Genomic DNA, 15,315 nt, shown 5'->3' with positions numbered 1-15,315 from the left:
CCTAGTTTCATTCCAATGCTCATGCTTGCCATCTCCTGCCTCCCAGTATTTACCCCTGCTGTCCCCTCCTCCTGGGATGTCACTCTCTAACTCGTACACCCTTCAAGACTTTGTTAAAGCTCAATGATCTCTAGAAGCAGTTTAGATTGTCTCTGCTAAATCATGAACTACTGGATAGAAGAGATCATATGTTAGTGATTGCAATTCCAAAAAAACAAGAAACCACAAAACCCCGAAACATATAATATGCATACTTAAGGATTTCATTTTAATGTAATGAAATGCTGGTATGAATAAGTATTTCATAAGAATATTCATAAAACTTAAAAACAAGTGAGATGGAATATTTGATACTTTTAAAATATTTTTATAAGCATAGTAAAAATCAAGTTAAATTAATGCTAAACACACATCATTTTAATACATTGGATAAAAGCGAACACTAACAAAAATTCATAAAAATTTAATATTGTACTTTTAAAACTCAGATTTCATTTAAGAACATCAATTTCATATTGGTTGGATAGGCAGTGTTTGAGGAGATTACTATCTTTCATTTTACTGGTTCTTATAATTCTGATGCAGAAAAACATGGATCAAAGCAAAGGGCTGGATGACTTGAAGACAGATAAGCTGTTTTATAAGCAAGAATTGTCAAATGCATCATCTGAGAATAAAAAGTTTTGATATTTACAAATTTTTCAAGTAAGTTCAATTTTTCAGTTTCTTTGCAGTCCCTTTTGTATTCTATTTGCTTGGAAATATTTCATCTAGAGCAAGGTTGTCCAACCTGTGGCCCAAGACAGCTTTGAATACATCGCAACACAAATTTGTAAGCTTTAAAACATTGAGGTTTTTTGCAATTATTTTTTAGCTCATCAGCTATTGTTAGTGTATTTTATACATGACCCATGGCAATAATTCTTCCACTGTGGCCCAGGGAAGCCGAAAGATTGGACACCCTTGACCTACAGTAAGAAGCAGGCTTGCTGTTAGGTTCTCTGGAGAAAGAGAAGAGTACATATATATACACATAATACACACACAGTCTGATTCCCCCTTCCTCTGCTTTTTGTTCTATTTCAGTCCTACATGTATTGAATGATGCACACTCATATTGAGGAGGGCCATCTGCTTTACCCAGTCTGCTACTTCAAATGGTAATCTTCTCCAGAAACACAGACACAAGGTTTAATGAAATTACCTGGGCATCCCATGGTGCCCAAATTGGCACATAAAATTTAGCCATCACACCTGCAGTAGAATAATTTGCATAAATTGTCAATTTCTTCTTTCTCATAATCTCTTGCAGATTAAGGAAACACTACATGTTCTAAATGACCATGACTCTTGGATTTGAAGTTTAAATGCATATAGCTGTATTAGGAGTCTCCAGAGGAAAAGAACCAATGGAATATATACAGAGATATTTAAAGAGATAATAGGCATTGGCTTACATGGTTATGGAGACCTTGTTGTGCCATGATCTGCCATCAGCAAGCTGGAAAACTAGGAAAGCTGGTGGTGTAATTCAGCCTGAATCTAACGGCTTGTGAGTTGTGAGTTCAATGGGTCCAGAGAACTGGGAATACCGATGTCTGAAGTCAGGAGAAAATGGACATCTCAATTCAAGTAGAGAGCAAATTTGCTCTCCCTCTGGCTTTTTCTGTTCAGACTTTCAATGGATTAGATGATGCGCACCAACATTGCGAAGGGCCCTTCTGCTTTACTCAGTTCATCAGTTAGATTGCTGATCTCTTCTAGACACCTTCACAGATATACCTAGAAAACATGTTTTTTGTTAGCTATCTGGTCACCCTTTAGCTCAGTCAAGGTGACACACAAAATTAACATCACAAGTCTACCCCTTGTCAATTGGCACTTAGACATCTCTTCATACCAAACCCTAGTTTCCAAATAAAGATAATAAGGTCAGAATTCTAACATGATATAATCCTGTGTACAACTTAAAATTAATCCCTTCTCCCCAAAAGCAAAAATTATGAATAATGTTTAATCTGTTATCCTATACTTAGATATTATGATGTGAAATTAATGTTAAATACTGATAAAGCCAATGCCTTATGTTACATGAGAATGAAAGAAAAAGATTTGCTTAATATGTATCTATATATATGTACACAAATGTATATTTCACTAAATGAGAAAATATTCATGAGAATTACAGTCCTCATTTCTGTAACTGGCCACATGGTTGTAGCTGGTATTTATAACTTCTTCTACCACCCATTCTGTATTCTCTTTGCCTTCAGCAAGAATCTCAACTGGTCATAGTTATTTACTTTTCAGTGTGACCCTAACCTTCATTCTTGAAAGGTCTGGGTCACTTTTCCTGACAATTCCTGTCTGGATTGGGTTATAGTTTTCTATTGATGTTAACAAAGGGACATGGTAATACTAAAAGACACCCTAGGGGGTTTCCTGCATCTCAGACATTCTACTTTACCTCAATTGTGGAGTAGTAGAGTTCAATTTCCTCTTGGTAGTCCATATCAGTCACCCCAGCCCACATAACTCCTTTTACTGTTGACTCAGAGGCAGGAGGAGTCCAGAGTCCAAAGTCCAGGTGGCAATCCTAACTTGTAGTTCAAAGGAATTATGGTTGGATCTCCTGGGGGAACCATTTTCCCCTCTGGAACTAAGACTTCTAGGCCAGCAGAGCATAAAGTTGGAACAGGAAGCAAAAATTTTGCTACTAAGTGTGAGGTGCCACTGTATTTCTACCCCCTTGATTGCTGGCTATTAGAAATAGCACCATATATTGGACACTGATTCAGAGAGTATACAGTCTCCGGAGAACCTTACCCAACTCTGCAAGGTATTGCAACCTAGTTAGCCCCACCATCCTAAGAAGCCAGCTGCTTCAGGATAATGAACATGGTAAGATCAGTTAATTCGATGAGCAGGGACCCATTGCCGCACTTTTCTGTGATGTGAGTTCCTTGATAAGCTTCTGTGTGGAATATTATGGTGGATAAGGCATTCTGAAAGTCTACAGATAATTTTGACAGAGGCATTGAGTTCAAGGAAGGCAAATCCATATCCAGAATAAATGTCTACTCTGTAAGAACAAAATACTGCCCATTTCATGATGGAAGAGATCCAATGTAATCAACTTTGCCACACTAGGTGGCTGGCTGATCACTTCAAGAAATGGTGCCAAATTGGAGGCTCAGTGTCATCTTAGCTGCTATCAGATTGGGCACTCAGCAAGTCAGCCTTGGTGAGTGGAAGTCCACATTGCCGAGACCAGGCATAGCCTCTATCTCTGCCATCATGACCATTTTTAAAAATGAGACCAATGGGGAAAGAGGTAGTTGGGGAAAAAGACTGATAAAATGACCCATTCTGTGAACACCAATCACTTTATTAAAATCTTCCTCTATTGAGGTCACTTTCAGAATTCACATGGGACACACATCACTTTCTGTGCATTCAGAGAGGTCTGTTGATATACCTCTTCCAAGTTTGTCATCAGTTTTCTAGTCATGTTTTTTCCCAACTCTGAATTATTGTCTGCAGCTCATGAATTGGTATACCATATCGGGCCGTTTCTTCTGAGCAAAGTCCACAACCAGGTACGGTGCCCAAATTTCTGGCCACTGGCAGGGTTTCCCTTTACTACTGTTTTTTTAGGTGTATTCCAGAGACAGGCTGTAGTACTGTCACTGGTCACTTTCAGGCAGCACCCATGTTTTATATAGAACCATCTGTAAACCAGGCACAAATCTTCTCTTCCTCTGTCAATTGATCATCAGGAACTCCCATGAGGCCATAGGTGCAGGCTGGGAGAGAGGCAGTATAGCATGAGTTGGGACTACAAGCATTTGGGCCACTTTATATAACCTACTTATACCTTCAGGGCCTTCTTGAGCCTGATTACACACATACAATTTCCACTTAATGTAGCATTGCTGTGCACACCTAACTTTATGGCTTGATGAGTCAGATAACTAGTGTATAATGGTAAACTCAGGTGCAGTGGAAACTTGGTGACCCATTGTCAAGGATTCTATTTCTATTAAGACCCAGTAGCAGTCCAAGAGGTATCTCTCAAAAGGAGAGTAGTTATCTGTAGCTAGATGGCAGGGCCTTGTTCCAAAATCCTAAAGGCTTATGTTGCAAATCACTAATAGGGTCCCACCAAAGGCTCCAAACAGCATCTTTCTCCATTGGCATTTAAGCACCTTTGGAGCTGCTGGATCACATGGCCCAAGTCACAGAACAGCTTGCACAGCTGCCTGGACCTATTGCAGAGCCTTTTTTAAAATTCTGGGCCTCACTCCAAACTGGCAGCTTTTCAGTTAATGTGGTAAATGGGCTGGAGTATAACATGTCCAAATGAGAGATACGTTGCTTTCAAGATCCAGACAGGTCCATTAGGTATTGTGCCTCTTTCTTGGTTGTGAGAGGGGCCAGATACAATAGCTTATTCTTCACCTTAGAAGGGATATCTTGATATACAACTGAAACTCTAAAAATTTCCCTGAGGTATAAGGCCCCTGAATTGTAGTTGGATTTATTTCTCACCTTCTGGCATGTAAATGTTTTATGAATAAGCTTAGGATAGTTGCTAATTTTTGCTCATTAGGTCAGCATGTCAATGTCATGAACCATTGTAATGCCCTGTAGAAGGGAAAGATGGTCAAGATCCCTGGAAACCAAATTATAACATAGGGCAAAAGAGTTGATAGACCCCTGAGGTAGGACAGTGAGGGTGTATTTCTGGCCTTGCCAGCTGAAAGGAAACTTTCTGGTGAGTTGTATGAACAGGTATAGATAAAAAGGCCAGGTTAATAACAGTATACCAGGTACCAGGGGATGTGTTAATTGGCTCAAGCAATGAAATCACATCTGGTATAGCAGCTACAGTTGGAGTTACCACTTGATTAAGCTTACAGTAATCTACTGTTATTCTCCAAGATCTATCTATCTTCTGCATAGGCCAAGTAAAGTTGACTGGGGATGTAGTGGGAATCACTATCCCTGCATCTTTCAAGTTGTTGATGGTGGCACTAATCTCTGTAATACCATCAGGGATGCCACATTGCTTTTGATGCTCCATTTTCCTAGGTAGAGGCAGTTACAATGGCTTCTACTTCACCTTGTCCATCATGTTACAGGTGGGTCATTTTTCTTAGAGCTCCCAAGATGTGGAGGGCTACTCCCAAGATGGGGGAAGGCCTTTTGTTCTCTGACCTGGAGTTCTTGGCCTGATTCCAGGGAATGAAACCTTGGGCCATGTAGTGAGTGTTATAGCTCTATTAGAAGCAATGGGTCACAGAAGAGAATTGTGGAACCCAGCAACTAGTATTCACCTCAATTAAGATGAACCCTGGGTCCTTAGCCATGCAGGAACAATGGTGAGCCTCTAGCTCAATTGGAGTGGCAATGGGTGCCTTGCTAGATCAGAAGCACAGCGGATACCCTGCTGGATCTGGAGGGGTAGAAGTCAACAGTGGGTCTGCGATGGTGGCAAACAGCACTGGTGGATGGCAAGTGGAAGCTCAGTTTGAGCCATAACAAACACAGACCAGAAGTGTGTAGTTGCAAGATTTAATAGAGTGAAAACAGAGATCCCATACAATGGGAAGGGACCAAAAGGGGGTTGCCCACTCCTGGCTCAAATGCCTGGGGTTATATCCCAATTGTTGTCCCTCCCACTGTGCTCTCAGGTGATAGTTGATTGACTATTTTGCCTCCTGCCTTTAGCCTAATTGGTATTTGTGAGCTCTCTTTACTACCTGATTGGTAATGTGTGAACTGAGTTACAAGCCCCATGTTTAAAGATGGGTGCTTTCACCTTCCCAGCTAGGCTTAGGAATTCTTAGTCAGCCTAGGAAATCCAGCTAGTCCTGCCTCTCAGTCCCTCCTCTCAACAGGAAAACCCAAGTGCTATTAGGGAGGTTGGCCGATAACCGCTCTAACTGCTTCCTGCTGAATTGGAGCGTAGTAGGGGTCATGCAGCTGAGATTTCCTCAGGAGGGGTGCCTTCGGTGTCAACAACAGAGCATGGGCTAGCAAGCTGGTCCAGGGGTCCACGGTAGATCTTAGTCATAGGCTGCATCTGGGGCTCCATTTGAAGAACATTTGTAGTTTTACAGCTTTGATTCTGGAAGAGACAAACTTAACAAGGAGGTTAAAGATACAAGGATGCAGAAAGAGGCATCCTTAAGGTCTAGGACTGTAAACTACTCTGCTTTCTCTGGTATTTGGTAAAGCAGAGTATAAGGATTAGGTACAGCTGGGTATAGAGGGACAACAGCCTTATTGATAATCCTGAGATCTTGCACTAACCTCCACCGTCTGTTGGGTTTCTCTACTCCTAAAATTGGGGTACTGCAGGGGCTACTGCATGGTTTTACTAGGCCTTGGGCTTTTAGGTCCTTAATCTTTTAAAGTTCTTGTTAGGCCTTGGGTCTAAGGGGGTACTGCTTTTGGTAGGGAAAGGAGGCAGAATCTTTTAGTATAACTTGACCAGGATGGGCATTCTTCACTTGTCCATATTGTCCTTCTGTTACCCAGACTTCAGGATTAATTCCTTCTTCAAGTTGGGGACAACAAACATGTGTTCCTTCTCCCATGTTCAGGTGTATAATGGCCCCTGCTTTTGCTAGAATGTCTCTAACAAAGGAGTGGGGCTTTCAGGCATAATTAGAAAGGCATGTGAAAAGAGTAAAGTTCCCCAGTCACAACTTAGTGGCTGGGAGAAGTATCTAGTGACTGCCTGTCCTAGGACCCCTCAGATAGTGACAGATCTGGAGGACAGTTGTCCAGGACAGGAGGGTAAGACTGAGAAGGCTGCACTAGTGTCCAGGGGACAGTTAACCTCCTGGCCCTCAATGGTTAAGCATACCCGGGGCTCTGTGAGGGTGATGGCATGGGCTGGCATGTGCCCTGGGCACCCTCAGTCCTGCTGCTGGATCATCTGGTTATGGCTTCTGACTCATAGGACCTTCGCCCCTTGGGGCAGTGGGCCTTCCAGTGATTCCCTTGATATAAGGGGCATGGAAGAGGGGGCAGCTTATTTCTATTCAGACCGTCTTTTTAAAAGTGTCCTTGTAGGCTGGGTGCAGTGGCTCACAACTGTAATCCCAGCACTTTGGGAGGCTGAGATGGGTGGATCATGAGGTCAGGAGATCGAGACCATCCTGGCTAACAAGGTGAAACCCCGTCTCTACTAAAAATACAAAAAATTAGCCGGGCATGGTGGCAGGTGCCTGTAGTCCCAGCTACTTGGGAGGCTAAGGCAGGAGAATGGCATGAACCCGGGAGGCAGAGCTTACAGTGAGCCAAGATCGTGCCACTGCACTCCAGCCTGGGTCACAGAGCAAGACTCCGTCTCAATAAATAAATAAAGTGTCCTCGTAGACCACACTGGAAGCAAGCCCAATTAGGCATTCAGTTTGCCCAGCCTTTCCCTGTTCCAGAGCCTACAAAGTCTACTTGCCTGAGGGCCATGACTAAAACTGCGGACTTTTGTTAATCCCGTTTGTCCTGTTCCGCCTGCTCCTCCTGATCTCTATTATAAAAAACTGAGGTTGCCAAGTTCAATGGGGTTTCTAAGTTTTGCTCTGCGCCGAAGGCGGACTTCTGAAGTTTTTTCTAATGTCTGCAGCTGACTGAGTGATAAACTTATCCTTCAAGATTAGTTGGCCTTCAATGGAGTCAGGTGATAGAGAGGTATGCTTTCTCAATGTCTCAGTCTCTCCAGAGAGGCAGTAGGATTTTCTTCCTTTTCCTGTGTTATAGTGGACATCATTGAATAATTTATAGGTTTCTTCCTAGTTTTCCTTAGTCCTTTTATAGCACGCAAGTTAGCAAATGTCTGCAGTACCATCTCCATGTTCTGATTCTGTGTCCCAGTGAGGGTCTACACTGGGAACTGCCTGCTGGCCTGTGGAGAATTGTTCCCTTTCCTCTGTTGTCATCCTATCATTGACCTGACTGAGACACCAGAGATCACCAAACTCTCAGGCTGCAGTTATGGCAGCACTTCTCTCATTTGGGGTTAGTGTCTGATTTAGCAGTAACATTATCTGTCTCTATGTCAGATCAAAGTATTGTCCTAACCCTTGTAAAACATCAACATAGCCATCACGGTTATCTGAGAATTTACCTAGGTCTATTTTAATTTGCTTCAAGTCTGAGAGGGAAAAAGGTACATGCACTCTGACTGGGCTGAGTTCTCCAGAATACATCTTAGGGGTGTTTTTGCCTTGGTGGGAACATTTCCCATCTGAAAAAAGGAACATAGAGATGCCAGCACCCCTAGTCATTTTCCGATGAGCATTAGTCCCAGAGCTTCCTTTGTGGTCCTAAATGCTTATTCCTTTAAAGGGTGTGTAACCACCCACGGACCTCTGCTTATCAAATTAGTTATGCTCACCGATGTAGCAGTCCTGTACCCCTTTTCCTGCCTGTCTTGACCACAAGGAAAGGGGTCCAGGCTGCTGGATTCCAGTGGTCTTTTACCAGTGTGCCCAACATTGCCTTTGTACTGAGGTGAGTTCTAGAGCTGGGCTAGATTCATGAGTATTTCATAACAACCCAGCTGCCTCATCAAGATGCATTCCCATAAACAGTTCTTATGCAAATTTGTTTCAGAGAGGGTGTAGGTAACCTTTTGAGTCAGGATTGAGATAGGGTTTTGATTCTGTATTTAAGGCTTGACTGAGTGCAAACAGATGGCACATTTGAGCAAACCAATTATTAGGCAATTCTCCTAACTCTGCTTCCACAAGAGTCTCCCTATCATTTACTGAATACCCATTGTGGTTTTTTTCCCCCTCAATCACCCAGGAGGAACCACCTATCATACTGTCTTGAAGGGAGATCCTCTTAGGTCTGGTCAGACCTTTATATGGTAATGAAGATTTAAATCCCCTAGAAGATTTAGGAAATCTGCTAGGTTAAGGGAATTTTCAGTGGTTACTGTTAAATCACCTTTTTCTAACAGAATAGCCCCATACTTTAAGATTTGAGTTAGTAAGCTATCTTTTTGCTTTTTGACAGGATAGTTCTGAACTGGTGAGGTGTGCTCACAACGAGGTTTCCTCTAAAGATTACTTTTCTACTTTCAGCAAAGCAGTTGCTGCTACTGACTGAATGCATTTGGTCCATATGTGGGTTACTACATTAAGGATTTTTGATAGGAAGGCTACAGGTTGTCAGTGGTCTCAGTGTTTTCACGCTACACCCTTGTTTACACTGACAACAAGGTAGTATTGGAGTTATCGGGTCAGGGAGAAGACCTTCAATTATCAAGTATAGGTTTTAAATTTACCCTGGCTTTTAAAGGAATAGGGCACACTTTTTTCTTTACTACTTCTTTCTCTTTCTTTCTCTCTTTGACTCCCTCTTTGTCTCTCTGCCTCTTTCCCCTCTCTCCTCTTTGTAGATAGATTTTGGAAACACAGTGGAAGGATGTTCACTTGTTGCCTCGTTTGTCACTATAGGAATATACACCTCCCTTTAATTTACTCAATTATTTTTCATCCTGATCTATTATGTTGTCATAGACATAGTTCCAGTTGTTAAAGTACTGGGTCATCAGTTCTAAGGCCCTGGCCAAGGAGCCAAGGCTTGGTGATTGTGTTGCAGAGGGGTAAGTTGGGTAGAAATTGGGGGAGAAGAACATCTTACACAATGGGAGAACAATCCTCCTAGCCATTTACAAACTTGGGGCCATGGCTCATAGTAGAACTTGGAGCTCTGGCAAAGGTGGTGGGAAACAGGTGCCACAGAACTGCCCATGTTGAGAGCTATATACCTAAATTGGGAGGGGCACCAGGGACAAGACTCCCTGGGTTCATAGCCTACATGCCTAAGGATGCAGCATAGAGCTTCCCTAGATCCCTTTGGAGATACAACTTGCTCTAATGCTTGGGAGAGGAAGTGAAAGTCTGAAGCATTAGTACCTAGGAGGCAGGGATTGCAGGAAGTAGATTCAGAGGTAAGGAGAATTTTGGGGCTACACTTTCAGGAAAGTCATGGTCGGGACCCAGGAGGTATGGGTCAGAATAAGAGGTAGGGGCATATGCATGGGCAACTGTGGAGTAGAGACTTCTGGCTGTGCCATGATCCCAACCAGCCAATTCCGGGAGTTCAGGACGACAGTTTTCTACCTCTAGTCAGCCTTCGGCTTCCCCCAGGAAATTGTGAAAGTGGAAGCTGGTTCCAGGCAGACCAATGCTCCCAACCCAGAAGGGTTAGGGGTTGTTAGAAGCCTTTTCCCAGGAAGCCTCCCACCTGAGTCTTAAGTCCGGGGGCCCTGCTAATCATTTCTAATTGGCCAACAGGTGCCTGGTATTTTCCTCCAATTCTAAGGAACAATAGGACAGAATAGCAAGTGAAAGTGGTCTGATATTACTCACCGCTTTGGAGAATCCCCATACGAGGCCACCAAATGTTACCAGGGGTCTTTGTTCTTAGAGCTCCCAATATGTGGGGGGCCACTCCCAAGATGGCAGCAAGCCTTTTGTTCTCTGACCTGGAGTTCTTGGCCTCATGGATTCCAAGGAAAGAAACCCTTGGGCTACGTGGTGAATGTTATAGCTCTAGAAGCTGTGAACCATGGAAGAGAACCATGGAACCCAGCAACTAGTGTTCGGCTTGATTAGGATGAACCCTGGGCCCTTAGCCATGCAGGAACAATGGTGAGCCTCTAGCCCAATCAGGAGTGGCAATGGGCACCTCGCTGGATCAGAAGCACAGCAGACACCCCGCTGGATCTGCCGGGGTGGAAGTCAACGATGGGTCTGGGATGGCAGCAAACAGCAGTGGTGGACGGCAAGTGAAAGCTCAGCTTGAGCTGTAACAAACACGGACCAGAATAGTGTGTATTTGCAAGATTTAACAGAGTGAAAACAGAGCTCCTATACAATGGGAGGGGACCCAAAAAGGGTTGCCCACTCCTGGCCCGAATGCCTGGGGTTTATATCCCAATCATTATCCCTCCCCCCATGCTCTCTCAGGTGATAGATGATTGACTTTTACCTCCTGCCTTTAGCCTAATTGGTATTTTAGTGAGCACTCTTTGCTACCTGATTGGTAGTGTGTGAACTGAGTTACAAGCCCCGTGTTTAAAGGTGAATGCTTTCACCTTCCACGGCTAGGCTTTGGAATTCTTAGTTGGCCTAGGAAATTCAGCTAGTCCTGTCTCTTAATAATAGCCCTTACTCTACAGGTCAGGAAACCAATGTGGGGTTTCTACTACCTGCTAAGTATATCTATTTTATTTATGTATTCTGAATCTGGGGAAATAAACACAGGGTGGGTTTGGGAATCTACAAGACCCACTGTAAGACAGACTTGAGTTAAAATTCCATTGATCACCTGACCTCCATAGCCCCTACTCTTACTGGAGAGCCACAGTGATGTTTTGGGCTTCTGGAATCAATGTCATTTCTGAGTAAGTGTCTAGTAGTTCTTGAAAGTTCTGATTTCCTTTTGTTCAATGTATAAAGTGGTTAAAAAAAAAGGTAAGTCCCTTTGGGAAAGGCAGGGTGAAAGATTAACAGTGTACATTTTTGGTAGTGTATTGAAGGCCTTCTTTGAGGGGACCTTGCCTCTCCTTCATTCAAGGGGTATACATCTATAATCTGCCTCAATCCTGGGAATTGAGGGATCATGACTGTTTATTATTCAACTTAGACTTTTGTTTACTTGATCTAGGACTTTGCTTATATAGATGAAGTAAAAGTTTACTGGGCTTCCTATCTATTTCATTTCTAGGATTATGATTAGCCAACACCACAGGTCTGTGTGAGTTCAACTATTCTGATTGTGACTTTGACTTTGCTGTCCATTATGGTATTATTCCCAACTTGCTTTTGGTGATTGAATGTTGCCACTTGGCCCCTGCCACTTTGGAATCCAATTGTTCACATTGCATTTAGGTTTTCCAGTTGAGTGGTCACAGTCCCCACTGAAAGGTCTAACCTACAGATAATTAGAGTTCTTCAAGGACCCTGGAACTCACCTAATGTATTTCTCAACATATTAGTAAAAGGTAGGTCTTCAGGACTCTCCCAGAGTGGGTGCATAGGTCTTAAGTGAGAGCCACACTAACATTATAATCTCCCTATGCCTGTGAATTCCTTTTTTCTACATTAAACCAAGGGAGGTTGAGTATTTACATTTTTTCCATGGTAGGCCATCATTTCTATTCATATTTCAGCCAATCAAACTATAGAGCCCTTCCTAACTGAGCCAGAACATTAAATGCAGAATCTGCTTAGTGAGTCTATATCAATAAATTCAGTCTGATCCATAAGATTTTTCTACTATTATCTGACACCTTTAACACCCATTCCCATACATGGCTGTGGATTTCTGTTCATATAAGTTAGCAAACAGGTTCTTTTTGAGTGTAGTGTAGCCCCTTCTGGGTAATACTTTGTACTTCACCCTTAGATATTTCCTGGAACTTGAGTCTAGTTAGAGGTGTAAAAGCAAAGAGGTATTGGTAGGTTCAGAGCAGAGCCAGCATTGTCTTACATAGTAATTGCCTCAGGGTGGGCCATTACCATTTCCTCAAGCAATGCAGGGTTAATCTCAGATTGAGAGAGAAAGGCTGTTATTGCTGGAAATCAGGAGGCCCCATTTTCTGGGAAAAAGAACTTACTTAGGAACTCAATTTCCCCAGCTTCATCAGAATCTTCCCACATGTCCACATTCCAAATTATAAGATCCCATTTGTTCCCAGGCAATTCCCTAACTTTACAGTAGATACCCTACAAAGCTGGGAATTCAGCTTGCATTGTGATTCAGCTAATTTCAGGATCGGGCTCTGCATTTGATTTTTAGTTATGTAGCCCGGTAGCTACAGGAGATAAGGTTCCCCTCTAGGCATACCTAAAATTCTTAGGTCATTTATGTAGGCTTGAACTAGGAATTTGAGTCCCTGAGCTCATCCTTTTCTTTTTCCATTTTGTCCTGTGGCGTTAGCAGCAACAACCCAATGCCATTTTTTAGTTTTCCAAAAATGTTTGAAAGTATGTAGAGTCACTTAACTCCTTGTTCCTAAGCAAGTTCCTTGATATAAGTGGTTGATTAGAAGTATTGAATATTTTCAATATTCAGATATTTTGTGTGTCTCTATAAAGAGTTTATGCCATAGAATATCACCGCTTTCTTTGTTACTGGAAAGAGTTATTAGTGTCTTTAAATCTAACCAGAGATTAGAAAGTCAATTTCAGAAACCCCAGAACCAGTTTAGAAAACTTATTTTCATTCTCCTGTAGAACCATTCTTTCAGTACCAAAACCTGTATTAGACAGTTCAGGGAAAGAAAGAACCAGTGTAACATACATCCACAAAAATATAAAAATTGGCTCACATGATTATGGACGTCAAGATATCCCATGACCTGCTGTCTGCAAGCTGGAAAGCTGGGGAAGCTGGTGTAATTCACCTGAGTCAAGAGGCCTGAGAGCTGGGGAGCCAATGGTCTAAGTCCTTGTCTGTTGTCCTGTGTCCTAAGGAGAATCAGAAACACCAATATCTGACAGCAGGGAAGTAGAGAGATGCCACAGCTCAGGCAAAGAGTGAGTTCACATTTACTGACTTTTAGTTCTATTCAGGCCTTCAATGGATTTAAAGATACTAAGTGACTATTTCAGAGAGACGAAAGGTAAGAGTGAGAAGAGTAAAGCACTCATCCTCCCTTACAAGCAGGGGGCAAAAGTTAAGACCATGTTCTTTAGAACAAGATAGACTTGAGTTCAATTCCTGCCCTCCAAGTCACCGGCCACATATCCTTGGGCAAATTATTTGGCTCTATGGTACCTCAGTTGCCTCTTTAGTAAAATAGGCATAATTACAATTACTTCTACCTGTGAAGGTTTCATGAGTTATATTATGTTTAGAGAAATAAACATAGGCCAGGAACAGTGGCTCCCACCTGTAATTCCAGCAGTGTGGGAGGCTGAGGACAGGTCAGGAGTTCAAGACCAGCCTGACCAACATGATAAAACCCCATCTCTACTAAAAAATACAAAAATTAGCCAGGCATGGTGGCACACGCCTGTAATCCCAGTTACTGGGGAGATTGAGGCAGGAGAATCACTTGAACTTTGGAGGCAGAAGTTCAATGAGACAAGATTGTGCTATTACACTCCAACGCGGGGAAAGAGAGAGACTCAGTAACACACACACACACCACAACAAAACAAAACATGGCATCTATATCTACTATAAATTAATTCAAGTTTCCTCTTCTTTTGCCCCTGATCCTCCTACCCCAAACATAAGAGTACCTTTTGGTCAGATTTGCCTTTTCGGGTGTTTCCGACACAAAGTGAGACAGGAAGAAAGCTGTTCTTTTGGTCCATAAGCCAAACCTCTAATCAAAATTCCTGAGGGAGATTTGGAGACCTACATTTCTTCCCCTGAGTACACCAGCCAGAGGCACTGGGTAAATCTCACAGGCATGGAGATGTAAACTCATGGTTCCTGGTCAAGAGCTTGGCAATATCAGAGGTCTTATGTGTTTCTGGGCCATATCTTCTTAATATGCTTATTGGAGCTTTGGATGTTATTGTGTTTTTCCTTATATTTTTTAAAACTTGGAGTAAATAACTTTGTATATTTTAATACTCTGGAATCTAATGTATACTAAATTACTTTTGTAGCATTTTCCAATTTACGAGGCCCTTTCACAAGTTTTCTTGTTTAATGTGAAGATATTGTGGTAAACAGGAAGAACATGGGTCAACTCCATTCTACATGGGTTTGGGCCCAGGGAAAAATGAATAAGAAGTCATAGGTAGGCCGGGCATGGTGGCCCAAGCCTGTAATCCCAGCACTTTGGGAGGCTGAGATGGGCAGATCACAAGGTCAGGAGATGGAGACCATCCTAGCTAACACGGTGAAACCCTGTCTCTACTAAAAAATACAAAAAACTAGCTGGGCGAGGTGGCAGGCACCTGTAGTGCCAGCTACTCGGGAGGCTGAGGCAGGAGAATGGTGTGAACCCTGGAGGTGGAGCTTGCAGTGAGCTGAGATCTGGCCACTGCACTCCAACCTGGGCGCCAGCAAGACTCCGTCTCAAAAAAAAAAAAAAAAAAAGAAAAAAAGTCATAAGTAGGTAAGAAGGTGAAAATGGGATTTGGACAACAAAGAAAAGATGTCACAGGCAGGTTTTAGAAGACTTTTGGAAATAAAAAGATCAGGGTACAGCTGCAGGTTGGGCATGTATATACATGCGTGTTGGGTCATGGGAAAGAGTAAGTAGATGAGCTGACTAACTGGAGAGCACATTTATGTTGTTAATTTGCTGTATGCTGTGAA

This window comes from Chlorocebus sabaeus, chromosome 20 (genome assembly GCF_047675955.1).
Source record: "Chlorocebus sabaeus isolate Y175 chromosome 20, mChlSab1.0.hap1, whole genome shotgun sequence".
Taxonomy (NCBI): domain Eukaryota; kingdom Metazoa; phylum Chordata; class Mammalia; order Primates; family Cercopithecidae; genus Chlorocebus; species Chlorocebus sabaeus.
This window is presented reverse-complemented; position numbering follows the sequence as displayed.